General features: G+C 41.3%; 1 protein-coding gene and 1 non-coding gene across 3 annotated transcripts in view; both read right to left on the bottom strand.

The window, feature by feature from the left end:
- Positions 1–27,124, bottom strand: part of MAP3K2 (mitogen-activated protein kinase kinase kinase 2) — a 135,129-nt gene that overhangs the window by 82,999 nt on the left and 25,006 nt on the right. For both annotated transcript variants that reach the window (XM_049889098.1, XM_049889099.1), the window contains exon 2: positions 24,999–25,183. The gene's annotated coding sequence lies outside the window, so the exon portion shown is untranslated. The remainder of the gene's footprint in view (positions 1–24,998; positions 25,184–27,124) is intronic.
- Positions 18,305–18,411, bottom strand: LOC126078621 (U6 spliceosomal RNA). Its single transcript, XR_007518107.1, has one exon. It is a non-coding gene; the product is annotated as a U6 spliceosomal RNA (small nuclear RNA).

A 27,124-nucleotide genomic window follows, 5' to 3' on the forward strand; every position in this document is an offset into this window, starting at 1 on the left:
TTACTAGACAAAGACTTCAAGTCAGCTATTTTAAATACATTTGGAAAAAAAAAAAAAAACTCAAGGAAATCATATCTAAAGAACTAAACAAAAGTATGGTAATGTCTCATCATATAGAAAATATCAATAAAGAAACAGTAATTATAAAAAAGAAACAAATACAAACTCTGGAGTTGAAAAGTAGTAACTGAAACCATAAAGCATGCAAATATGTTAAGTGGGAGTCCAGAGGGAGAGAAGAGTTAACAGGGCAGAAAGAATATTTGAAAAATTAGGGGCAGAAAATTCCCCAAATTTGATGAAAAACCTTAATCTCCACATCTAAAAGGCTGAATGGACTCCAAGAATGATTAAGTATGATCTACACCTAAACATATCATAATGAAACTACTAAAAGACAAATAGTCTTTAAAGTGTTAAAAGAAGTGATTTTCATCATGTACCAGACACCCTCAATAAAATTAACAACCAAGTTTTCATCAGAACCCAAGAAGGCCAGAGGCAACAGGATGACAAATTCCAAGTGCTGAAATGAAAAAGATTGTTAAAGAATTTTGTATTCAGCACAACTATCCTCCAAAACTGAAAGAGAAATTAAGACACCCCAGATAAACACTGAGAGAATTGGTTACAGCCAGACTTGCCCTACAAGAAATACTAAAAGGAGTACTTTGTGCTGAAATGAAAGGACATTAGAGTGTAACTCAAATCCATGTAAAGAAATAAAAAGCACCAGTAAGGGTAACTACAGAAGTAAATACAAAAGAGTACAAATATAGTTGTGTTTTATTTGTTTGTAACATTGTTTCATATCTGTTTGTGGTAGGCAAAAACCATGGCCCCTCAAAGATGTCCACATCTTAATTCCTGGACTCTATGAATCTTAACATGGCAAAAAAACCACAAACAACTTTGCAAATATAACTGAGTAATTTGAGATAAGAAGCTTATCCCGGATTACCTGGGTGGGCCCAACATACTCACAGAGGTCCTTATAATTGAAAGACAGAGGTAGGGCAGTGAGTATCAGAATGATGCAGTATGAGACTCAAGGAGCCATTGCTGGCTTTGAAGATGGAAGGAGGCTATGAGCCAAGAAATGCAAGGAGCTGCTAGAAGATGGAAAAAAGCAAAAAAACATGGATTCTTCCCTAGAGCCACCAGAAGAAACACAGCACTACTGACACCTTGATTTTAGCCCACTGAGACTCATTTGGACTTCTGCTTGTCAAAACTATAAGACAATAAATTGACAGTTTTAAGCCACCAGATTTGTGGTAATCTGTCACAGCAGTGTGTTGGGAATTTTAAAGATAATTCCAGGTCAATGATTTGCTAGGAGGGCTCACAGTACTAACTGCTATAATTTATTACAATGAAAAGAAAAAAAGCAAAATCAGCAAAGGGGAAGAAGAACAGCAAACAAAGTTTGGGAGAAACCAGGCACAAAATTCCAGGGGCTCTCTTCCAGTGGAGTCAGAGGAAATATGCTTAATTCCCCCAGCAACAGGTTGTGAAAACACACGTGAAGTACTGCCTCCTGGGAAGCTCATTAGAAACAGTGCCCAGGGTTTATATTGTAGACTGATCATGCAGGCATCCTCTGCCTAGCACAAACCAAAATTCCAGACTCCCAAAAGGGGAACAGGTTGTCTTAGTTATCTACTGCTGCTATAACAGAAATACAAGTGGACGGCCTTAACAGAAATTTATTCTCTCACAGTCTACGAGGCTAGAAGTCTGAATTCAGAGTGCCAGCTCCAAGAGAAGGTCTTTGTCATCAATCTTCCCCTGGTCTAGGAACTCCTCAGCCCAGAGACCCCAGGTCGAAAGGATGCCTTCCCCTCCTGGTTCTTCATTCTTCGTGACCTGAGGTCCTCTCCTCTCTACTCCTTTCTCTCTTTTGTATCTCAAAAGAGACTGATTCAAGATACAATACTCATTAGGTTGTAGATTGAGGCCTGCCTCATTAACATAACTGCCTCTAATCCTGCCTCATTAACATCATAGAGGTTAGGATTTACAACACATAGGATGATCACATCAGATCACAAAATGGTGGACAACAACACAATACTGGGAATTATGGCCTACCTGAGTTGATACAGATTTCAGAGACACAATTCAATCCATAACATTCCACTCTTTGGCCCCTAAAAATTCATGTCCTTGCCACATGTAAAACACATTTACCCCACCATATCATAAGCAAAAGTCTTAAACACTCTCCAAGTTCAAAATCCAAAATTTCATTTGTGAAATTTAGAACACATGTTATCTGCTTCCAAAGTAAAATGCTCCAACAGGCACAAGGTAGACATTTTCATTAAAATGGGAGAAATTGGAGGGAAAGAAGGGGTAACAGGCACTAAGCAAGTCAGCAGAACCCATTAGCTCTCAAGACTTGAAAATAACTCTCTGTTCTCTAAGACCATTTAGGCAATGCCTTGCCCCTCAGACTCTAGGTGCTGGCCACACTCTCCAGATTCTAAGTGGAGGCCTCTGCTCCTTTGGCTTTGGGTGGCCCCATTCTCCTAGTCTGTCTGAGTGGTGACCCTACCCCCTCAGTTAGGGAGGGCTCCATTCTTCTGCCCCTTGGGCACAGAAGCCCTACCCCATCAGCAGTGGGCAGCAGATCTGGCCCCATTCCAATGGCACTCATGAAAGACAGCCCCACACTCCAGAACCAAGGTGGTGAAGGTCTAAGTCTTCAAAACCTAGGAAGCTGTGGCCCCACCGTCTGAAACCCCAGAGGCCACAGCTCCACTCTTTGAGAACCCAGAGGTCGTGGCCCTCCCTACCCTTTGAAACTGAGGTAGTTCTGCTTCCTGTGTTCCTGTCTCTTCAGCTTCTGCTTCCTGGTTCCTTGGCCTCTTAGCCCCTTGGGCCTCGCTGCTCATGTCTGCCCTTCTGGGGCAAGTGTTACAAAGCTCTTTAGCTCCACCAATAAGTGCCTGGAGGCACCCCACTCCACCAGTAAACTTCAGCCGGAAAGCACTCAGCTCTCTCGCTCCATGGGTTGGCAAGCGTAGCTCCACCAATAAGTGCCCAGAGATACCCTACCGGACTCCACCAAGAAGCCTCCTGAGCAAAGGCACTCAGCTCTCTCACTCCGTGAACTGGCTCCAGTGCTGTCGCATGCTGGTCTCCTGGTTCTGTGCTGCCATTTCTCTGCTGCTCCATCTCGAGTATAAGAGTTCTTCTCCCTTCCTTTTGAGTCATCACCAGAATTGTCTTTGATGTCCATAATTCCACCAACAGTCTCTTCAAGGCAATCTAGGCTTTTACTATTAGGCACTTTAAAACTCTTTCAGCCTCTATCCATTCAGCTTCAAAACTGCTTACACATCTTAGATATCCGTTAGAGGAGCACCCTACACTCTCACTAAAAAAATTGTCTTAGTTATTCAGTGCTGCTATAACAGAAATACACAAGTGGATGGCTTTAACAAACAGAAATTTATTCTCTCACAGTCTAGGATGCTAGGAGTCTGAATTCAGAGTGCCAGCACAGGGGAAGGGTTTCTCTCTCTGCTGGCTCTGGGGGAAGGTCCTTGTCATCAATCTCCCCCTAGTCTAGGGGCTTCTCAGCGCAGCGACCCCGGGTCAAAAGGGCACGCTTCTCTCCTGGTTCTTCATTCTTGGTGGCATGAGGTCCTCTCCTCTCTGCTCGCTTCTTTCTTTCATATCTCAAAAGAGACTGACTCAAGATCCAAACGAATTCTGTAGATTGAGTCCTGACAAATTAACATAACTGCCCCTAATCCTGCCTGATTAACATCATAGAGGTTAGGATTTACAACACATAGGATAATCACATCGTATTACAAAATGGTGGAAAACCACACAATACTGAGAAACATGGCCAAGTTGACACAAATTTTCGGGGGACTCAATTCAATCCATAACACAGGTGTTCAGCATAAACAATATTATTGTCCAAACAGTTTAGGCTCAGTAAGCCATTCTTCTCAGTTAGGCGAGTGGGCCTCTCCTGAAATTCCAGTTTGCAGATGGCTGCCAAGGGCCAATCTTGCAAGCAGGCCTTTCGAAGGATAAGCAAGCAGTGAGGGCTGCCGTGTTAACTCTGCTCTGTACAAGCAGCAATAGAAAATTATTCAACAACAAAAAAAAGAAGACACAAATAATATTAAGATTGAAAGAGGGGACATAATACCGACCATGGAGAAATAAAAAAGATTATAAGGAAATACCATAAATAACAGTAAGCCAGAAAATTAGATTACCTAGATGAAATGGACAAATATTTAGAAAGTCCCTAACTATCAAAACTGGCTCAAGAAGAAACAGAAAATCTGAGTAGGCTTATAAAAAAGTAAAGAGATTGAAGGTCAATTGGCATAACAAAGTTTATTAAGAAAATGTTCTGCATCCCACTTTGGTGAGTGGCACTCGGGGTCTTAAAAGCTAGCAAGTGGCCATCTAAGATGCATCAATTGGTCTCAACCCACGTGGAGCAAAGGAGAGTGAAGAACAACAAAGACACAAGGAAAATATTAGCCCAAGAGACAAAAAGGGCCACATAAACCACAGACTCCATTATCCTGAGACCAGAAGAACTAGATGGTGCCCCACTACCACCAATGACTGCCCTGACAGGGAACAACAGAAAGTCCCTGATGGAGCAGGAGAAAAGTGGGGTGCAGAACTCAAATTCTAGTAAAAAGAGCAGATTTAATGGTCTGAGACTGGAGGAACCCCAGAAGACACAGCCCGTGGACTCCCTGTTAACCCAGAAATAAAACCATTTCTGAAGCCAACTCTTCAGACAAAGATTAGACTGGACTATAACACATAAAATGATACTCGTGAAGACTGTGCTTTTTAGTTGAAGTAGATACACAAGACTAAGTGGGCAGCTCCTGCCTGGAGGCGAGATGAGAAGGCAGAAAGGGATAGGAGCTGGTTGAATGGACACGGGAAATCCAGGGTGGAAAGTGGGAGTGTGATGTCTCAATATAGGGATAGCAACTAGGGTCACATAACAATGTGTATGAGAAACTAACTTGAGCTGTAAACTTTGACCTAAAGCACACACACACACACAAAAAAGTAAAAAGATCAAGTAAGAAATGAACACCCTCCTACAAATATGAAAGCCAAGAACAGAATTTTTCTAATTTAAACATGAATTAACATCAGTCATTCCAAAATTCTTTAAAAAACTGGAAAAGGAGGAAACATTTCCCAACTCATTCTGAGGTCACTTTTACCCTCATACCAATCCTGAACAGACATCGTAAGAAAACTACAAACCAATATCCCTTCTGAATATAGATGCAAAAATCCTCAACAAAACACTAGAACATCAAGTCCAGAACATATAAAAATGATGATATACCATTACTAAGTGAAATTCATCCTAAGAAAGCAAAGTTGGTTCAATATACAAAAATTAACCAACGTGATACACCATATTAATAGAATAAATGACAAAAAATACATGATCATCAATGCACTTGACAAAACCCAACATGTATTAAACACTCAACAGGGTAGGAAAGGAAGAGAACTTCCTCAACATGATAAATGGCATCAACAAAAAACACACAGCTACCCCATCAAAATACCAACAACCTTCTTTGCATAAATGGAAAAGCGGATCCTCAAATTTCTATTGAAGGACATAAAAGAAAAAAAAACGTGAACCCATTGCCATCAAGTCGATCCCAACACACAGCAACCCTACAGGACAGAGTACAACTGCCCCATTCGGTTTCCAAGGATGTAATCTTTTTTTTTTTTTTTTTTTAATTGTGCTTTAAGTGAAAGTTTACAATTCAAGGCAGTTTCTCATACAAAAACTTATACACACATTGTTATATAACCCTAGTTGTTCTCCCTACAATGTGACAGCATACTCCTTCTCTCTACCTGTATTTCCCGTGTCCATTCAACCAGCTCCCCCTCTGCCTTCTCATCTTGCCTCCAGACAGGAGCAGCCCACATAGTCTCATGTGTCTACTTGAGCTAAGAAGCACACTACTCATCAGTATCATTTTCTGTGTTATAATCCAGTGTAATCCTTGTCTGAATAGTTGGCTTCGGAAATGGTTTTAGCTCTGGGTTAACAGAGAATCCGGGGGCCACGTCCTCTGGGGTCCCTCCAGTCCCAGTCAGACTATTAAGTCTGGTCTTTTAATGAGAATTTGAGGTCTGCATCCCACTTTCCTCCTGCTCCATCAGGGATTCTCTGTTGTGTTCCCTGTGAGGGCAGTCATCGGTTGTAGTGGGGCACCGCCTAGTTCTTCTGGTCTCAGGTTGATGGAGTCTCTGGCTTATGTGGCCCTTTCTGTCTCTTGAGCTCATATTTTCTTTGTGTCTTTGTTGTTCTTCACTCTTTGCTCCAGGTGGGTTGAGGCCAATTGATGCATCTTAGATGCCCACTTGCTAGCTTTTAAGGCCCCAGGGGCCACTCACCAGAGAGGGATGCAGAACATTTCTTAATTAATTTTGTTATACCAGTTGACCTAGATGTCCCCCAGAAACCACAGTCCCCAGAACTCTGCCCCTGCTACTCTGTCCCTCGAAGTGTTTAGTTGCATTCAGGAAACTTCTCAGCTTTTGGATTAGTCCACTTGCACTGACTTTCCCTATTTTGTGTGTTGTCCTTCCCTTCACTTAAAATAATTCTTGTCTACTGTCTAATTAGTGAATACCCCCTCCCACCCTTCCCACCCTTGTAACCATCAAATAATATTTTCTTCTGTGTTTAAAACTTTTCTTGAGTTCTTATAATAGTGGTCTCATACGATATTTGTCCTTTTGCAGCTAATTTCACTCAGCATAATGCCTTCCAGATTCCTCCATGTTATGAGACGTTTCATGGATTCATTGTTCTTTATCGTATAGTATTCCACTGTGTGAATAAACCATAATTTGTTTATCCATTCATCATCTGTTGATGGGCAACTTGGTTCCTTCCATCTTTTTGCTACTGTAAACAGTGCTACAGTGAACATGGATGTGCACATAACTATTCGTGTGAAGGCTCTTACTTCTCTAGGATACATTCCAAGGAATGGGACTACTGGATCATATAGTAGTTCTATTTCTAGTTTTTTAAAGAAGCGCCAAATCGATTTCCAAAGTGGTTGTACCATTTTACATTTCCACCAGCAGTGTGTAAGTGTTCCAGTCTCTCTACAACCTCTCCAACATTTACTATTTTGTGTTTTTTGGATTAATGCCATCCTTGCTGGCGTGAGATGGTATCTGACTATAGTTTTGATGTGCATTTCTCTCATGGCTAATCATACTGAGCATTTCCTCATGTATCTGTCAGTGACCTGAATGTCTTCTTTGGTGAAGTGCCTGTTCATATCCTTTGCCCATTTTTTAATTGGGTTGGTCTTTTTGTTGTTGAGGTTTTGCAGTATCTCGGAGATTTTAGAGATTAGACCCTGATTGGATTTGTCGTAACCAAAAATTTTTTCCCAGTCTGTAGGTTGTCTTTTTACTCTTTTGGTGAAGTCTTTGGATGAGCATTAGTGTTTGATTTTTAGGAGCTTCCACTTACCTAGTTTCTCTTTTGCTGTTTGTGCATTGTTAGTTATGGTTTATATACTGTTTATGCCATGTAAAAGGGCTATTTTTATCATTTCAGATTTTATATTTAGGTCTTTGATCCATTTTGAGTTAGTTTTTGTGTATGGTGTGAGGTATGGGTCTTGTTTCATTTTTTTTTGCAGATGGATATCCAGTTATGCCAGCACCATTTCTTAAAGAGACTGTCTTTTCCCCATTTAACGGATTTTGGGCCTTTGTCAAATATCAGATGCTCATAGGTAGATGAATTTAAGTCTGGATTCTCCGTTCTGTTCCATTGGTCTATGTATCTGTTGTCGTACCAGTACCAGGCTGTTTTGACTACTGTGGCAGTATAATAGGCTCTAAAATCAGATAGCATGAGGCCTCCCACTTTGTTCTTTTTCAAAAATGCTTTACTTACGAAGGATATAATCTTTATGGAAGCAGACTGTCACATCTTTCTTCCATGGAGTGGGTTGGTGAGTTCAAACTGCTAACCTGTTGGCTGAGCACTTTAACCACTGTGCCACTTGGGCTCCTATGGAAGAGCAAGGGACCCAGAATACCTAAAGCAATCTTGAAGAAGAAGAAAGTAGGATGAATCACACTTCCTGATTTCAAAAATACTAAAAAGCAATAGTAATTTTAAAAGCCTGGCTGTTGTTAGTTGCCATCATGTTGATTCTGACTTAAGATGACCCCATGTGTAACAAAGTAGAACTCCTATATAGTCTTTTTGGCTGTAACCTTACTGGAAGCTGGTTGCCAGGCCTTTTCTTCTGTGCTACTGCTGGGCAGTTCAAACTGCCAACCATTAGGTTAGCAGTCAAGCACAAACAATTTGGGCCACCTAGGGACCTCCAAATGGCCTGGTACTAGCATAATAATAGACACATAAATCCATGGAACAGAATCAAAAGTCCAGAAATAAATCCAAGGGTACTAAGTCCATTCAAAGAGGAGAAAAGCATCTCTTCAATAAATGGTGCTGGGAACATTGGATTTCTACATCCAGAAGAATGGATCAGGACCCATGCCTCACATCATATACAAAAAAAACAGATTCAAATGGATCAAGGACCTAAATTTGAAAACCAAACCCGTAAAATTCTTAGGAAAAAATACAGGAACGTGGCTGCAGACCTAATTTTTCACAGTGGATTATCTGATGGTGTAAAAATGGTGTGGCGGCAGCATCCCACCTCCTCTAACTTTACCAGGGGGAAGGAGAATCAAGATAAACAGTGCAAGGTTGACTCCCGTGAGGTGGAGGTCAAACATGCCTCCTCTCTTCGCCATTTTTACCAATTCTGACACCCTCCACAGCACACTCTACTTCTCTGTTGGGTTCGATAATTAATTGCAACGACCATACAGAACTCACAGACAATAATCACAATTACAGAGTTTATCAGAGAAGTAACAGGTTACAATCCAGGTTCAGGGATGCTCAAGATACAGTTCTTCCATCAGGACAGTCTCTTTTCGGCTGTGCCCGTAGGCACACCTCTCTGGCATCTGCCCTGCTCAGGTAAGTGTTACAAAGCCTTTTTAGCTGTGTTAGTAAGTATCCAAAGGCACCCCATTGTGCCAGTAAGCCTTGGCCTGACAGTGCTCAGCTGTAGCTCCATAGATCAGCAAACCTGGCTCGACCAAGTGCCTGCAGACACCCTACTCAGCCAGCTAGCCTCCTGCCTCTTCTCTCTGTCTCAGTGCAGGGATCCCAGGTCCAAAGGATGTGCTCTCCGCTCCCAGCTGTTCTTCCTTGGTGGTGGTAGGATCTTCTTTTAAGGCAAAGCTAACCAATCCCCTTGATGGACCACAATTACCTTATTTGCACAGTCCCACAGATATTGCTTGTCTGTGGGTAGAGGTTCAAATTATAGAGATTGTTTTCTTTCCGATCTGTCTTCCCATTGAATTACTTTTCTAGAAAAAAAAAACTCCTATGAGTCATATAAGCATGTCAAAGGGTTCTACACAAACACGGTTCTTACTAAGTACTGCCATATTGTTTTCCAAAGCAGTTATTCAAAGTAAGAAAGTTTCACAGGTGGTTTATTGAGGATGTCTGGGTTTGTTGTTGTTGCTGTCTGTTGTTATAATAGGTATGAACTAGCATCTCAAATGCTGCTTTAATTTATATTGATTTTACCATTTGAACAAATTAATGCTTTTAATTTATATTTCCCACAAGTACATTATCTATTCAAGCTCTGTCCACTTTCCTACTGCTTTCTTGGTGTGTTTCTCAAACATTTAAGTTTAATGTATATGCTATCTCTAATATCTCTATCAGGTCCTTTCTAAGTACCACAAAATATGATTAAACGGCAATTTACAAAAAACCTACTAAAAATAATGTCCTCTCACTGATGCCACTGCTTTTAGGTACCACTTTCCCTTCACCACCCTACTTACCAAAAAACTACCTATACTTAGCACTGTTTTATCAAAAACATTCACTTTTTAAACAACTTTGTTGTTATTGTTAGGTGCCATCGAGTCGATACTGACTTTAGACAACTACCACCTCATAAATCTACCAAACTATTTTCATTGGGGTCACCAACAACCTTTGATACCTACTCTGCACACTGCCTCCAGAGTAAACTTCCTAAAACACGTCTTATTCTTATTCATGTCACTTTCCTGCCAACTCTTCCAGCCTCATCTTCTTGTAATTAGTCAAGTTCATCTGTGAACAGGCTTTCAAGGCCCTTCATTCAGGGCCCGCCCTCCAACTCTCACAAAGCCCATTTTTTCTCTCTAGGTTCCTTTCCCGAAGTGTCTGTCAGTTTGTTATACTACGGTGGCTTGCATGTCACTGTGATGCTGGAAACTATGCCACCGGTATTTCAAATACCAGCAGGGTCACCCACGGTGGACAGGATTCAGCTGAGCTTCCAGACTAAGACAGAATAGGTAGGAAGAAGGACCTGGAGGACTACTTCTGAAAAAAACTGGCCGGTGAAAACCTTATGAACACAGCAGCAGAACGTTATCTAGTATAGTGCCGGAAGTTGAGCCCCTCAGGTTGTAAGGCACTCAAAGTGTGATTGGGGAAGGGCTGCCTACTCAAAGTTGAGTCAACCTTAATCATGTGGATGGAGTGAAGCTTTTGGAACCTTCATTTGGTGAGGCGACATAACTCAAAACGGGAAGAGCTACAAACATACAATAACTGAAACATGGAATGTAAGAAGTAAGAATCTAGGAAATCATCAAAAATGAAATGGACCACATAACAATCGATATCTTAGGCATTAGAGCTGAAAGGGACTGGTATTGGCCATTTTGAATCGGACAATCATATGGTCTACTACGTCGGGAATGACAACTTGAAGAGGAATGGGGATGCGTTCATTGTCAAAAAGAACATTTCATGATCTATCCTGAACTACAACGCTGTCAGTGATGGAATAATATCCATATGCCCACAAGGAAGACCAGTTAACATGACTATTATTCAAATTTAGGCACCAACCACTAATGCCAAAGATGTGGAAACTGAAGATTTTTGCCAACTTCTGCAGTCTGAAATTGATCAAATACACAATCAGCATGCATCAATACTTGCTGGTGATTGGAATATGAAAGCTGGAACAAAGAAGGATTGGTACTTAGAAAACATGGGCTTGGTGATAGAAATGACACCGGAGGTAGCATGACAGAATTTTACAAGACCAACGAATTCACATAGACTTTGCCAGACAGAATACACAGAATCAAACTGACTACATCTGTGGAAAAAGACAATGGAAAAGCTCAATATCATCATTCAGAACAAAACCAGTGGCTAACTGCAGAACAGACCATCAATCGCTCAAGACCATCAAGTTGAAGCTGAAGAAAATTAAAACAAGTCCACATGAGCCAAAATACAACTTTGAGTATATCCCACCTGAATTTAGAGACCATCTCAAGAACAGGTTTGACACACTGAACACTAATGACCAAAGACTAGATAAGGTGTGGAACGACACCAATTAAATCATACATGAAGAAAACAGTCACTAATAAAACAGGAAAGAAAGAAATGACCTAAATGGATGTCAGAAGAGACTCTGAAACTTGCTCTTGAACATGCAGTCGCTAAAGTGAAAGGAAGAGACTATGAAGTAAAAGAACTGAACAGAAGATTTAAAAGCGTGGATAGAAAAGACAAAGTAAAGTATTATAATGAAATGTTCAAAGACCTGGAGTTAGAAAACCAAAAGGGAAGAACATATTTAGCATTTCTCAGTCTGAACGAACTGAAAAAAAATTCAAGCCTCGAGGTGCAATATTGAGGGATTCTACGGGGAAAATATTGAACGACATAGGAAGCATCAAAAGATGACGGGAGGAATAAACAGAGTCATTGTACCAAAAAGAATTGTTCAACTGTTTTAGTCATCTAGTGCTATCTTTAATATCTCAAGAGATTGCTCAAGACACAATCCAATCCTGTAGGTTGAGTGCTGCCTCACTAACACAACTGTCATCCATCCTCCCTCATTAACATCGTAGAGGCAGGATTTACAGCATAGGAAAATCACACAATACTGGGAATCATGGCCCAGCCCAATTGACACACACATTTTTGGGGGGACATAATTCAATCCATGAGAGTCAACGTTCAGTCATTTCAGGAGGTAGCATATGATCAGGAACTGATGATACTGAAGGAAGAAGTCCAAGCTGCACTGAAGGAAATGGTGAAAAACAAGGCTCCAGGAATTGATGGGGTACCAATTGAGATGTTTTGACAAATGGATGCAGTGCTATAGGTGCTCACTCGTCTATGTCATGAAGTTTAGAAGAGAGCTTCCTGTCCAATCAAATGGAAGAGATTCATATTCACTCTCATTTCAAAGAAAGGTGATCCAACAGAATACAGAAATTATCGAACAGTATCATTAACATCACACACAAGTAAAATTTTGCTGAAGATCATTCAAAAGCAGTTGCACCAGTACATCAACAGGGAACTGCCAGAAATTCAAGCTGGATTCAGAAGGGGACATGGAACAAGGGATATCATTGCTGATCTTTCAGATGGATCCTGGCTGAAAACAGAGGATCCCAGAAAGATGTTTACCTGTGTTTTACGGACTAAGCAAAGGCATTTGACTGTGTGAATCGTAACTCAATGGTACCTAACAACAACAGGCTCCTTTGACAAATATGCATGTAAGCAAGTTCAGGAGGCCGAAGCCAACATGGCACCCTAGACAGATGTATCATGTCATCCCTCTTCAGCAAAAACTTGAAAAATTAAGTAAAACAGATTCAGATGTCAATCCTGGAACCCTAAGCACCAAATGAAGGGATAAAGAGCTAAATCAAACACCAAATGAAAGAAGAAACTGAGGGAAAACAGAGCCAGGAGAGATACGGAATGGAGGTCCCCTGCCAACTCACATGGCACAGTGCTGCCATTTTGGAGCACATCAGCAACAACCCTGGACAGGGAGTACAGGAAGGCAAATTTACAGAGTTCCCAACAGGAGACAGAGCACCAGTGACCAGAGAAACATCTCTTACCCTTCTGCCTGGTACACCACACCTTCTCAACAGGCCATGCTGCATTGCCTTGGCTACAGAGCTACTGGCCTGCCACCAGCTCGTCTCCCCCAGCCCCACCTGCTGGCTACTGCTGGGCCATTTTTCCCTCTGGTTTTTCTTTCTCCCTCCCACCTAGCCCCACATCTTGCCTCTACCCGCTTCCCACCAGGCTACACCACAACACCTTGGCTAGAGAGACACTGGGCCGCCACCAGCCCAGGTGTGTTCCACCCCCACCTATTGGGTCCTAATGCACCTTTTTTTTTTTTTTTCCCTTTCTTCCTTTTCTTTCTCCCTCCCACCTAGCTCTAATCAACTTGACAACAATGGGTTTTTTTTTTTGTATAGGTGTATCCATAAGCATATATATACATACATGTTTACACTACATATATATTCATATATAAAATAAACCACATAGGAAGCATAGTTACAGATACCTCCTAACCATAACCAAATATCTTGCGGGATTGGTTTACTGAGTTTGAAGGCTTGGGACCGTAGTCTTGTGGAACAACTCAGTCAATTGGCACAACACAGTTCATAAAGATAATGTTCTACATCCTAGTTTGCTGAGTAGTGATTAGGGTCTTAAAAGCTTGTGAGCAGCCATTTAAGATATAACTGGACCAAAAGAGAATGAAGGAAATCAAAGAAGCTAGTCCACAGGACTAATTGCTCACATGAACTACAGCCTCATCTATCCTGAGACCAGAAGAACTAGATGGTGCCTGGCTACCATCACCAATCTTTCTGACCAGGGACACAACAGAAGGTCCTGGATAGAAAGCGAGAAAAATGTAGAACAAAACTCAAATCCCTAAAAAAGGCCAGACTTAATGCATCAATAGAGACTAGAGGAATTTCTGAGACTATTACCCTAAGATATCCTCTGAAACTGGAGTTTAAACTACTCCCAGTGGTCACCTTTCATCCAAATAATAGACAGATTTATAAAATAAACAACATCAGCCATGAGTACTATGCCCCTTTAAATAATCAACTACACAAGACTAAATGGTCAAAATTTACTCTAAAACAGATGAGAAGCTAAGGAGAGGCAGGGAAGCAAGATTAGTGGAAACAGAACAAACAGAATGGAAACAATGGGAATGTTGACACATTGTGAAAAATGTAACCAATTCATAGAACCATGTGTATAAAAATGATTAAATGGGAAACTAATCTGCTGTATAAACTTTCACCTAAAACATAATATTAAAAAAAAAAACACACACACACAAAAAGTACCCTACAAATGCTCACACAGCAAAAAAATTATTAAGACAGTCCTTGCATGCCATACTTAAGAAGATTAGTAAAGAAAAAAAAAAAGACACTGGCACAGTGTTATGAATATCATGTCATTAAAATATAGGTAAGAAAAATTCAATTGTGTGCGGGCATTTGCTATACTGTATTAAAACTGTTTTATTAAAATAACTGCATTTTATTGTATTTAAGCCCAACCCTCTACAACTAGATTGTGAATTCACTGAGAACATCCCAAATCTTAATTACAGGCAGTCCCTCTGCTAGAAACATTCGACTTAAAGACAACTGATACTTGCCAATTAATGTTATGTAAATTTGTCCTCACTTTGAAACAACTGAACCAACCCCTATTCACAATAAACTCTTCATCACAATCACCTTGACTTACTGCAGTGCAGCTTTTAAATCACTGAAAAGGCTTCGAACCTGTTCTTGCACTAAAACCAAAAAACCGAACCCACTGGCAGAGTTGATTCCAACTCACTGCAACCCTAAAAGAACCTTATTCATCTGTTTCGACTTAGCTACAAATTCAACTTAAAGTCACAGGAACAGACCTCGTTCATAACCCGGGGACTGCCTGTATAGCTTTGTCCTCACCGACAAATGATAGTCAAAGCTGGCACTCAATCTAAATTTGATAACTCTCCTCATAAGGTATTCATGACTTTCACACTCCATCCATGCTTTTTATTTAACCACAAAGTACAAGTTGAAATAAGCCATCTAAGAAAAATCAACAGAAAACTGAGAGCATCTCATGACATTTCAGCCTATAAAAATACAATCTAAAGCAAAAACGACGTACATTCTTTGTTGCATGTGAATTTTTAAAAACAATGTTGATTATATGTGGGTTTATTTTCAGAAATACGTCCTTTCTCTGTCAATCATTCCCATTCCAGGTTTCAATCAAAACACGTTAAAAACAAAGTAACCTATTTCTGAAGCACAATACTTCAAACAACCCTCTGAAACTCTATACTCACAAAACATACACTAAAAATGAAAACTATACTTCATAATGAAATACTCTTAACACTGCATAATCTTTTGAAGAGATATCAAGCTCGGTGAATAAGTGACTAGGTAAGATCTCTAAAATGTGAAAAGGTACCAGCCACGTGAAGAACTAAGGGAGTAACTTTACAGCTTAAAGGAACAACACACACAAGTGCCCAAAAAAGCTCAGCACGTTCCAGGAACTGCAGGAAGGTCCGTGTGGCTAGTATTTTACAAAGCTAAGGGAGAATGGCAAGAGATACACTAGGCTGTAAAGGTAAGCAGGGGTGAGTACCAACTAAGTTCTTAAAGGTCAAAGAAGTTTGGATTTTACTTGTAGTTCAATGAAAAACCAACGGATAGTTTTAAGCAGGGATAAGATATGATTTGATTCATATTTTAAAATGTCACCCTGGGTACTGAATAAACATAACAGCCAAAAATGTCCACCAGCAGCAGAATGGGTAAATATAAATTCGGACACGAAATATTAGTTCATTTGCAATACTACAGATACTACTTATCCATGTTGCGTAAGGAATGTTTAAAATTAGAAATATATGTTAGGCAAATGTGGCAAGATAATGGTTATAGCATATTTTCATTTATAAAAGCAGGGGGTGGGTTTAACTTTATAGTGGAGAAATTTAACAGGCACTGCCTCAGCCAGGTGATAAAAGTCAACATCAACGATGATAAATGATGTTGATAATATGTACCCCTTTTATGATCGAAACGGCACTTTACTTTTGTGCTCTTCCTCCCAGAAACCCATAACCAAAGTACCATGAAAAACGTATCTGGCAGAACCAAACTGAGAGACATTCTACAAAATACCTGACTAATATGCCTCAAAACTATTAAGGGTTATCAAAAATAAGGAAAGTCTGAGAAACTGTCAAAAGCCAAAATCCAGAAGTTAAGGGGACATGAAAACTAAATGCAATGTGGTATCCTGAAAACTAAATGTAATGTGGTATCCTGGATAGAATTCTAGAACAGAAAAAGGACATTAAAGAAAAGTTAATAAAATCAGAATAAAGTAAGGAGTTTAGATAATAATATATCTACATGGATTCATTAGTTGTGATAAATGGTTCACACTAATGTAAGATGTTAACAATAATCTGTAAATCCAAAACTATTCTAAAATTTAAAGTGTATTAAAAAAACAAAAATGGATTCTAAGATGGCAATAGAGGAAGCACAGAGACTAGTTATAAAGTTACTGCAAAAGCACAAAAGCAGATGATGGTGTAGAATAAGACAGCAGCAGTGAGGATGGAGAAGATGATGGATTCAACGTAAATTCTGAAGGCGGAATAAAAAGAACTTGCTGGGAGGACTTCCAGCTATTGCAAAATGAAGAGGTCAGCAAATCCTGCCCCCCTCAAAAACAAAAAGTATAAAACTGGACAAGACTGTCAAAATAACATTCAGGGATATGGAAATTGACAAAAGACAAATTGAGACATTTTTTAATGAAGAACTGCTAGAAATTCAGGTAAGGACAGTAGAAATCTATAGACTTCTTACTTAAGGATGCCCCAAGACAAAACTTACACTTGGTCTGCATAAGTTTTAAGAGGGCTGAGTTAGCCTTGAAAATCAGCACCTCTGTTACTGGAGGGGCTGACCTGATATATATAAAAAATACGTAAAGAGAGATTTATCTCAAGGAAATAGCTCACATTGCTGTAGAGGCTGGCAAGTCCCAAGTCTGTAGGTCAGGCATCATGCTGGAGGTTTCTCCTGACTCACATAGCTGCGAGGGCTGACAAACCCTAAATCGGCTGGTCAAATGGTAGGCTGCTGGCTTGTGGGCTGCAGAGGCTGGCAAATCCAAGATCAGCAAGTTTAAGACAGCAGACTGCTGGCTCACAGGCTGCAGAGGCCAACAAATCCCAAGATCAGCAGGCAATACAGCAGGCGGCTGGCTCTTGTCCCAAGAACCGGAGGTCAGATGATGATGAGCCAGATGCAGGATCCATAGCAGGCAAGTGAGCTTTGCCAGAATGTCCATATATATTATATGTGGGCAACACCCTCAAGGAAACTTCCCTTACAACTGATTAGTTGATCACATCAGACCACATCATGGAGGTGGTTACATCACAAAATGGAGGATAACTATATTATTACATAACTGCCAAACCACTGAAAATCATGACCCAACCAAGTTGAAACCTTAAGATAAAACTCTGACACTGTTAACTTCCTGATTGTGAGGTTTCCATTCTGGATATGTAGGAGAATGTCCTTGCTGATAGCAGTAGTAACTACAAACTAAAGTGTTCCAGGATGATAACGACAAATGTTCGCAACTTAATCTCAAATGATAAGACAAAGCAAATTGTTTATACCATCCTTCTAACTTCTGAACATTAAAATTGTTCTCAAAGAAAACAGAAAAAATTAAAAACGAAAGCAAAAATAAAACGTTTATTTATTCCTCCCAGTCTTCTCCATTTCAACAACAAAAAAATGGGTATCTCTACTTTTCTGACTATTCAAATAAAAAATTTTGGAATTTTCCTGATTCCTCTCTTTCTTTCACCTTACATTCCAACCCATCAGCAAATTCTGTTAGCTTTCCCTTAAAAATACGTATCCTCTCCATTACCACTCCACTTCAAGTCGTGACCATCTCCAGGCCTGGAATGTTGCAACAGCGTCCTTTCAAACCAGCCTGTTTTTACTCCAAGTCCTCATACAATGTATTTTGCATATTGCAATGAGATTTTTCTTTTAAAAAAAGTCTGAGCATGTTAACTCCTGCTCAGAATCATTCACTGGTTTCTCATCACGCCTTGGATAAAATCCAAAGTCACTGCCATGGCTTACATGGCTATATATGATCTGATCCTCTCCTACTTCTCTTTTTATTTCTTAATTTTTGAGGGACGAGTCAGCTCATTATTCCTAAAAACATACAGAACGATTCACAAATTTGCATGTCATCCTTGCAGAGGGACCATGCTAATCTTCTCTGTATCATTCCAATTTTAGTGTATGTGCTGGCAAAGTGAGCATCTCCCCTATTTCCTGACATTAGCTCTTGTGACGGTTAATGTTATATGTCAACTTAGCTGAGCCAGGATTCTCAATGGTTTGGCAGACATTATATAACCATCATCCATTTTGTGTTTTGATATAAGTAGCCAATCAGCTGGAAAGGGAGTTTCCTGGGGGGTGTGGCCTGCATCCAATATACATATGGATGTTCTCTCTTTCCAATCCTGCGTTTGTCTCGTCATCCTCTGAACTCTGGTTTGTGGGATGTGAGAAGCCTTCATCCTACTGCCTGACCTGCAGATTTTGGATACGCCAGCTCCCACAACCCCGTGACTAGCAGCCTGCCACCTGAACAGCAGATTTTTGAGTTTGTCATCCGCTGCAATCACATGAGTCAGGAGAAGCCTCCAGCCTGCTGCCTGACCCAAGGATTTGCTACTTGCCGACCTCTACAATTATGTGAGCCATTTTCTTGAAATAAATCTCTGTCTATATGTTTATATATATACTTTACTGGTTTGCTCCTCTAGAGAACTCACCCTAAGACAGCTCTACTACAGTAAAAGCCATACTAAAGTTTGGTTAGGACACTGTTTCCTCCCCAGGACTAATACAATGAATGATTCCCCCCAAACAAGAAGACTCTTTAAGGGCTAGACAGCCAAAAATATACATACCTGCTACAAATTTCATGGCAATGCACACTTATGATTCTTTCCACCACACTCTCCAGAATCTCTTCTTCCTCTGCCTGGCACTGGTGTTATTTGGGATTCCATCCTTACACTACTGCCCTTGTCATTGTATTAACTCTCCTAGAGCATCCTTTTCTATGATCTCAACCGCTACCACCTATAAACTGACTGATAATCCCTAAAACTGTATCTCCAACCCAGAGTTCACATTCAAACTTCAAATCATATAAAACATTTTGTTCGACACTTACATTCTAGGCCTCACACTAAAGATGGCAAAGGAGTGAGTTAATAAAGAGTTCATGATGACTTCGATGAGTCTCCAGAGTTACTACGTGAAAAATAAAACCGCTTACTTGGTAATCCCTTGCATTTGACTGTTATACACAACTAAATATAATTCCTAATATACGGAGACACTAAGAAGATGAGGCTGTAGGCAATTTACTCCCTGATTTTATATCTTTTATTTATATGGTTTCCACATAAGAATGTCAGACTGTCGGAGTGGAAGCCCTTGTTAATCCACAGGGCGCTGGGTGAAGTACTCAGAAGAGTTTTGCTTCAGTAGTGGAGAAAAATTTGCCCCAGACTAAATGCTGCTCTGGTTCCACTTAACAAAGCTAAAAAGGCAAGAAAGAAACGGATCTGTTTCCAAGTACCTTAAATGCATCTCAGAAAATTTACAGAAAAACAAAAATAACGTGCACTTAACAAAGTAAAAGTCAAAACGTAAAAGATAAAGTACCCAATCAAACATTACCAAGTGTCTCAGTCTTGGTTCTCTAGAAGCAAAACCAGTAAGGTGTATACGTTGCTGTTATTAGGTGCCATAGAGTCAGTTCCAACTCACAGTGACTCTGTGTACAACAGAATGAAACACTGCCTGATCCTGCGACATATTCACAATCGTTGTTATGTTTGAGCCCACTGTTGCAGTCAGTGTGTGAATTCATCTCATTGAGGGAACTGCTCTTTTTCACTGACCCTCTGCTTTACCAAGCATGATGTCCTTCTCCAGGGACTGATCCCTCCTGATAATATGTCCAAAGTATGTGACGAAGTCTTGCCATCCTTGCTTCTAAGGAACATTCTGGCTGTACTTCTTCCAAGACAGATTTGCTCGTTCTTTTGACGGTCCATGGTATATTCAATATCCTTCGCCAACACCATAATTCAAAGGTATCAATTCTTCTTCTGTCTTCCTTATTTGTTGCCCAGTTTTCACACATACATGAGGTGTTTGAAAACACCATGGTTTGGGTCTGGCGCACCTTAGTCTTCAAGGTGACCGAACCAAAAAAAACAAACCCAGTGCCGTTGAGTCGATTTCGACTCATAGCGACCCTACAGGACAGAGCAGAACTGCCCCATAGAGTTTCCAAGGAGCGCCTGGCGGATTCGAACTGCCGACCTTTTAGTCAGCAGCCGTAGCATTAACCAGTACGCCACCAGAGTTTCCTCAGAGTGACATCTTTGCTTTTTAACGCTTTAAAGAAGTCTTCCGCAGCAGATGTGCCCGGTGAGATGCGCCATTTGATTTTTTGACTGCTGCTTCGTGGCTGTTGATTGTGGGTCCAAGTAAAATGAAATCCTTGACAACTTCAATATTTTTTGTTTATCATGATGTTGCTTACTGGTTCAGTTGTGATGATTTTTTTGTTTTCTTTATGTTGAGGTGTAATCCATACTGAAGGCTGTAGTCTTTGATCTTCCACAGTAAGTGCTTCAAGTCCTCTTCACTTCCAGCAAGCGAGGTTGTGTCATCTGCACATTGCACATCGTTAATGAGTATTCCTCCAATCCTGATGCCGTGTTCTACTTCACATAGTCCACTTTCTTGGATTATTTGCTCAGCATACAGATTGAATGATACAACCCTGATGCACACCTCTCCTGACATTAAACCAGGCAGTATCACCTTGTTCTGTTGGAATGACTGCCTCTTGATCTATCCACAGGTTCCTCATGAGCAAAAGTTAAGTGTTCTGAAATTCCCGTTCTTTGCAATGTTACCCATAATTTGTTATGATCCATAGTCAAATGCCTTTGCCCATATATATATACACACACACACATACACATACACACACGCACACACACATACGTAAAGAGAAAGAAGAGATTTATCTCAAGGAAATGGGTCATGCATTTATAGAGGCTGGCAAGTCCCAAGTTCACAGATCAGGCATCAGGCTGGAGGCTTCTCCTGACTTAGGTAGTTACAGGGGCTGACAAACTCCAGATCAGCAGGTCAGATGGCAGGCTGCTGGCTCACAGGCTGCATATGCTGATGAATCCAAGATCAACAGGCAATGTGGCAGGCCACTGGCTCAAGTCCTAACAACTGAAGGTCAGATAGTGACAAGACAGATGCAGGATCCAGAGCAAGAAAAAGCTAGCAATCTTTGCCAGAATGTCCATATATACTGGATGCAAGTCAAAAACTTGAAGAAACCCCTTACAATTGACTGGCTAATCACATCAGATCACATCATGAAGATAACTACATTATATCATAAATTGCAGGATAACTACATGATTACATAACTGCCAGATTATAGTACATAACTGAAAAACTGATCATTACATAACTCTCAAACCACTGAGAATCATGGTCCAGCCAAGTTGACACACAACCTTAAACACCGCAGTCCACCCCTTGTCAACTTGGCACCTGTATGGATCTCCTTAAACCATAAAAAACCACTAAATAAACACAATTACAAAGTCATACTTGTGCCTATGACACAACACAAATACAACCAAAAATGAACTAGCACTATTTACATCCTATATAAGTGAAGAAAACAAAAATATTTGATACACACATAAAAAGAAGAAATACTCATAGCCATTACAGTCCTTGTTTCTGCAACTTGTCATGTGGTTGTAACAGGCATTTAGAACTACCTTCATTAACTGTTCATTCCATATTCCCTTTTCCCTCAGCTGCTCATGGTTCTCTGCTTTGCCTGGTGGGGTGACCCAAACCTTCATTCTCGAAGGGACTGGGCCATTAGTAGTCATATCAGAATTGGATTGCTATACTTTTCCATTGACTTTAATCTCAGGACATGGTAATACTAAGAGATGCCCTAAGGGATCTCTTGTATTCCAGACATACACTTCTTTACCTCCATTAAATTATGTAATATCAATCCAATTTCCCGTTTGTAATCTGGATCAGTCACACCAGCCAAGACAATAACTCCCTTCTTTGCCTTTTGATCCAGAGGCGTGAGGAGCCCAAAAGGCCGGGTGGCATTCTTAACTTCCAGTTCAATGGAATCAGTATTATGTCTCCTGGTGAGAACATTTCTTCCTTTGGAAGTAAGACCTCTATGCCCAAAGAACATAGGGTCACAGGGACAGAAGGCAAGAATTTTGCAAGTGGGTCACAAGGGGTAACAGTGAGTGATGCCACTCCCATTTCTACCCCGTGATTCCTAGAGCCATGAATCCTGGCTATCAAGAAACAGCACCATATATTGGACACTAGTTTAGAGGATATACATCCTCTTGGATAACAATGCCCCAACCCTGCAAGCAATTGCCACCTAGCAGGTGCCGTAACTGTGTCTTTAGAAGGCCATTCATTGGTTCATCAAGCCAGCTGCTTCAGGATGAAGGGGAATATGGTAAGAGCAGTGGATTCCACGAGCATGGGCCCATCACTGCACTTCACTTGCTGTGAAGTGAGTCCCTTGATACAAGGCGATGCTGGACGAGATATCGCAATGGTGGATAAGGCACCCTGTAAGTCCACAGATCGTAGTTTTGGCAGAAGCACTGCATGCAAGGAAGGCAAATCCATATCCAGAGTAAATGTCTATTCCAATAAGAACAAAATGCTACCATTTCCCAAGGAAGTGGTCCAGTGTAATCAACTTGCCACCAGGTTGCTGTCTGATTGCCTCAAGGATTTGTGCCATATTGGGGACTCAGTGTTGGTCCCTGCTGCTGGCAGACTGCGCACTCAGCAGTGGCTGTAGCCAAGTCAGCCTTGGTGAGTGGAAATACATGTTGCTGTGTACATCTATCCCAATTATGCATTCTGGAACTGGGGAAATCACTACAGGATGGGTTCCGGGACTCACTGGACCCACTGTGAGATGAACCTAAGCTAACACTCCATTAATAACCTGACCTCCATATGCTCCCACTCTGTCTGACAGGCCACAGTGACATTTTGGTGTCACTTTAGAGCCAGTATTCAGTAATCTCCAAAAAGTCTGATTATTTCCTTTTCCCCAATGAACAGTCACTCTCATAAAAGGCCATAGATCCCTTTGGGGAAGGCTGGGAGAAAGATTAACAGTATAAATTTTTCGCAGCACAGTGGGGTCTGTCCTCAAGGGCACCTGACCTCCTCTTCATTAAAAGAGACTGTATGTCTGTAAACTCACTCAAGTCTGGGAATTGATTGAGGGGCTGTGACTCTCTATTCTGGTGATCCAAGTTAGGCTGCTGTTCACTTGACCTGGAATTCTTCTGTGTGTACAGATCAAGTAAATATTTAGTACATTTCCCATCTAGTTCACTCCTACAGGCAGCATGACTAAGTAGCCATAAGTCCATACTAGTCAGACTATTCTGATTACTGCTTTTACCCCACTGTCCATTATGGTAACCATGCCCACCTTGTCTTTGTCAACTGAGTGCCACCACTTGGTCCCTGCCACCACAGAGTCCAAACAGCCCCATTGTAGTTAGGTGTCTTAATTCAGTTAGGGCACTTTTCACTGTCAAATCTGACTTACATAAAATAGCAAACACAGCAGCCTTCAAAGATGCTGGGGCTCCCTTCACAAATTTGTTCCTCACGTTGTGGTTAAAGGCGTGTCCTTTTGGTACTCCATGTGTGGGTCTGTGGATCTAACCTGATAAATACACTCTAACATGCAAATTTCCATAAGCCTTTGGATACCTTCTTCTACAGTACACTAAGGCAGGCCTGGTACTTCAACTCGATTTAGTGTAGGTCACTGCATAATCCACACTTCAGGAAATCAACCAAATAAACTATTAGATCCTTTTCTAACGTCTCCAGCTAGAACAATGAATGAAGAATCTGTGCTTAGTGGACGCTTAGCAACAAACTCAGACTGATCCAGCTTTATGTTCCGTGCACCATTATCCAGCACCCTTAATCGCCATTCCCACACATATTCCCCAGGTTTCTATCTGGACATAATAGAAAAGTTAAGCCGTTCTGGAGTGTAGCATCCCTTCTCCTGGGTCACTCTTTGCACTTCACCTTTTGGGGCCTGCTGGGACTTAAGTCTAGTTATAGGTCTAAAACAAAAAATGGATGGTGGAAATGTGTTCTGAGGACATTCAGCAATTTCTTGTAAGGCATCTGCCTCATTCAATTACTAAGACATCACCCCAGGCAGTATCTCAGACAAACGCTTTTCAGACACAGCTGGGTTAATCTCATCAGATGGGGCTGGAAGGGCTAGTGGTTTTATTGGGGCGGGTAGCTTAGCAGAAAAAGATGGAGTAATCTCTTCGGATGGGAGTAAGAGGGCTGGTTCTGTTGGCTGGAGTGATTCAACAACATTTAGAGGCTCAGTGTCCTCACTGTTCTTATTATCTGCCCATATGTTCCCTCCACAAGTTTCAAGATTCCATTTCATCACGATCAATGCCCTCACTTTAACCTCAGACACCATTCAAGGCTGGGAATTCAGTTGGTGTTATAATTCAGCCACTCTTATGATAAGATCTTGGGTTTGATTTTCAGCAATAACACCTCTGTTACTACAAGAAATAAGGCTTTCTTTCGGGTCACAAATGGCAACTTTGAGATCTTTTACGCGGTCTTTTAAAGGCGTGTGTATATAGAGAGAGAGAGAGAGAAACAGAGACAGAGGTAGATAGATTTATCTCAAGGAAATGGCTCACGTGGTTGTAGAGGCTGCCAAGTCCCAACTTAGTGGGACAAGTGTCAGGCTGGAGGCTGCTCCCAACTCACTTAGCTGCAGGGGCTGAAGATCAGCAGGTCAGATGGCAGGCTGCTACCTCACAGGCGGTGGAGGCTGATGGATCCCCCAATCAGCAGGCAATACGGCAGGCTACTGGCTCAAGTCCTAAGAACCAGAGGACAGATGATGATGAGCTAGATGCAAGATCCACAGCAAGCAAAAGCCAGCGATCGTTGCTGGAACGTGCATATATATTGGATGTAGGTCATATTCCCAAGGAGATTCCCCTATAACTGATTGGCTGATCACGTTACATCACAAAATGGATAACCACATCATCACATAACTGCCAAATTACATCATTACATAGCTGCCAAACCACTGAGAATCATGGCCCACCAAGCTGACATACAACCTTAACCATCACACCAGGTATGTAAACATGTAAGAAAATGCAGCTAAATCAATCAATACAAAAAGACCTAGAAATAACACAAATGATAGATTAGTAGACAAGGTCATTAATAAAGTTGTCATAACCATATTCCATATGTTCAGGGCAACTGAGAAAAAAATGTTAGGTACAGGCATGGAAGATACGTTTTACAATGGAAATTTTATAGGTAAAAAAGAAAATGTCCACTGAAATATATGCTGGGTGGGATTAACAACAGTAAATTAAAGACTGCTTAAGATATTACTAGTAAACGTGAACACATAGCAATAAAAATGATTTTACAAAATGAAATAGACATGGAGCCAAGATGGCGGAATAGACAGATGCTTCTGGCGAGCCCTCTTTACAACAAAGACCCAAAAAAAAACAAGTGAAACAACTGTATTTGTGACAAGCTGGGAGCCCTGAGCTTCAAAGGCAAGCTTAGAAAACAAACTGGGGGGCAGGGGGAGGAAGAGACCATTCAGAAGCGGAGAGGAGTTACTGGACCTGAATTGCCAGGAGCCCTCAGGCACCATTCCCGAAGCAGCGGTGGCCACGGGCTAGTAGTAGCATTCGGCCGCAGTTTCCTCAGGGAGAAGCAGCCAGCCACACAGACTACTCATACCTCCGGAACTTGAGGAAGATGGCGCTCTCGGCAAAAGCTAAGTACCTGCTTGTATTTTAACGTGCCCCCCGACCTGCTAACCGGCTTCAGCAGCTGAATTCCCTGGGCCTGAGATAGGCACTGTTGAGCACCTAGAGCCATCCTCCTGGCCTTGGGGAAGGAAAAAATTTGCATTTGAGAGAAAAGATAATTTGCTAGCTCCACTAACCGGGGGAGCTCAGGACAGAAGCAGCTCCTATCCAGGCATAAACTGTCCATGGACTTTGAGCAACTTTCCCTTCTGCATGGACCTGTGTGGGCCTATTTTGGGAGAATAGGCCCCTTGTTGGCAGACTCCAACCACTTGGAGAGGTGGGTGTTTGATGTTTGACGTTGCTTTGCCTATTAAACCATGTCCCTACCTACCCACATCAGGGACCTAAGGACTGGTACCTCCACTCAGGTCACCCAGCCACCTGTGACAGGGGTCCAAGGATAACTGGTACCTCCCAGTCCTGACAACCAAAAACAATGGGTGCCCACGGTCCCTCTGCAGAACCCACCCACCTGCACGCTCTAGGGAACAGGGACGCGCTTTCCTCAGAGACACTCGGGGGTCAGTTCTCAGCCCCCTGCCTTGTTCAGAGTGTGACCCCCTGCTGCAATCAGACACTGGTATATACACCAATCACCCCTGCCCTCTAAGACTGTAGGACAGAGCCTGTACCACACACTTGATGATCAGCTACCTGGAAACCTGAGCTGAATTCATACAAGAAAAATGAATGGACTCCTAGACTGATATACCTGATAACAGCTCTAGCCATCTGGGGACAGAGCATCAGAGCTCCAAAGGTGAAAATAATCAAGCTAGCTCACTCAAGCAACCCATAGGGGTATATCAAAACCAAACAAAGCAAGAAGCTATGACACAGTAAGCAAGCATAAACTAATAAAATAACTTACAGATGGCTCAGAGACAACAGTCAATATCAAGTCACATAAACAAACAGACCATGATCACTTCAACAGGCTCTCAGAATAAAGAATCCAGGGATCTTCT

This window comes from Elephas maximus, chromosome 6 (genome assembly GCF_024166365.1).
Source record: "Elephas maximus indicus isolate mEleMax1 chromosome 6, mEleMax1 primary haplotype, whole genome shotgun sequence".
Lineage (NCBI taxonomy): Eukaryota > Metazoa > Chordata > Mammalia > Proboscidea > Elephantidae > Elephas > Elephas maximus.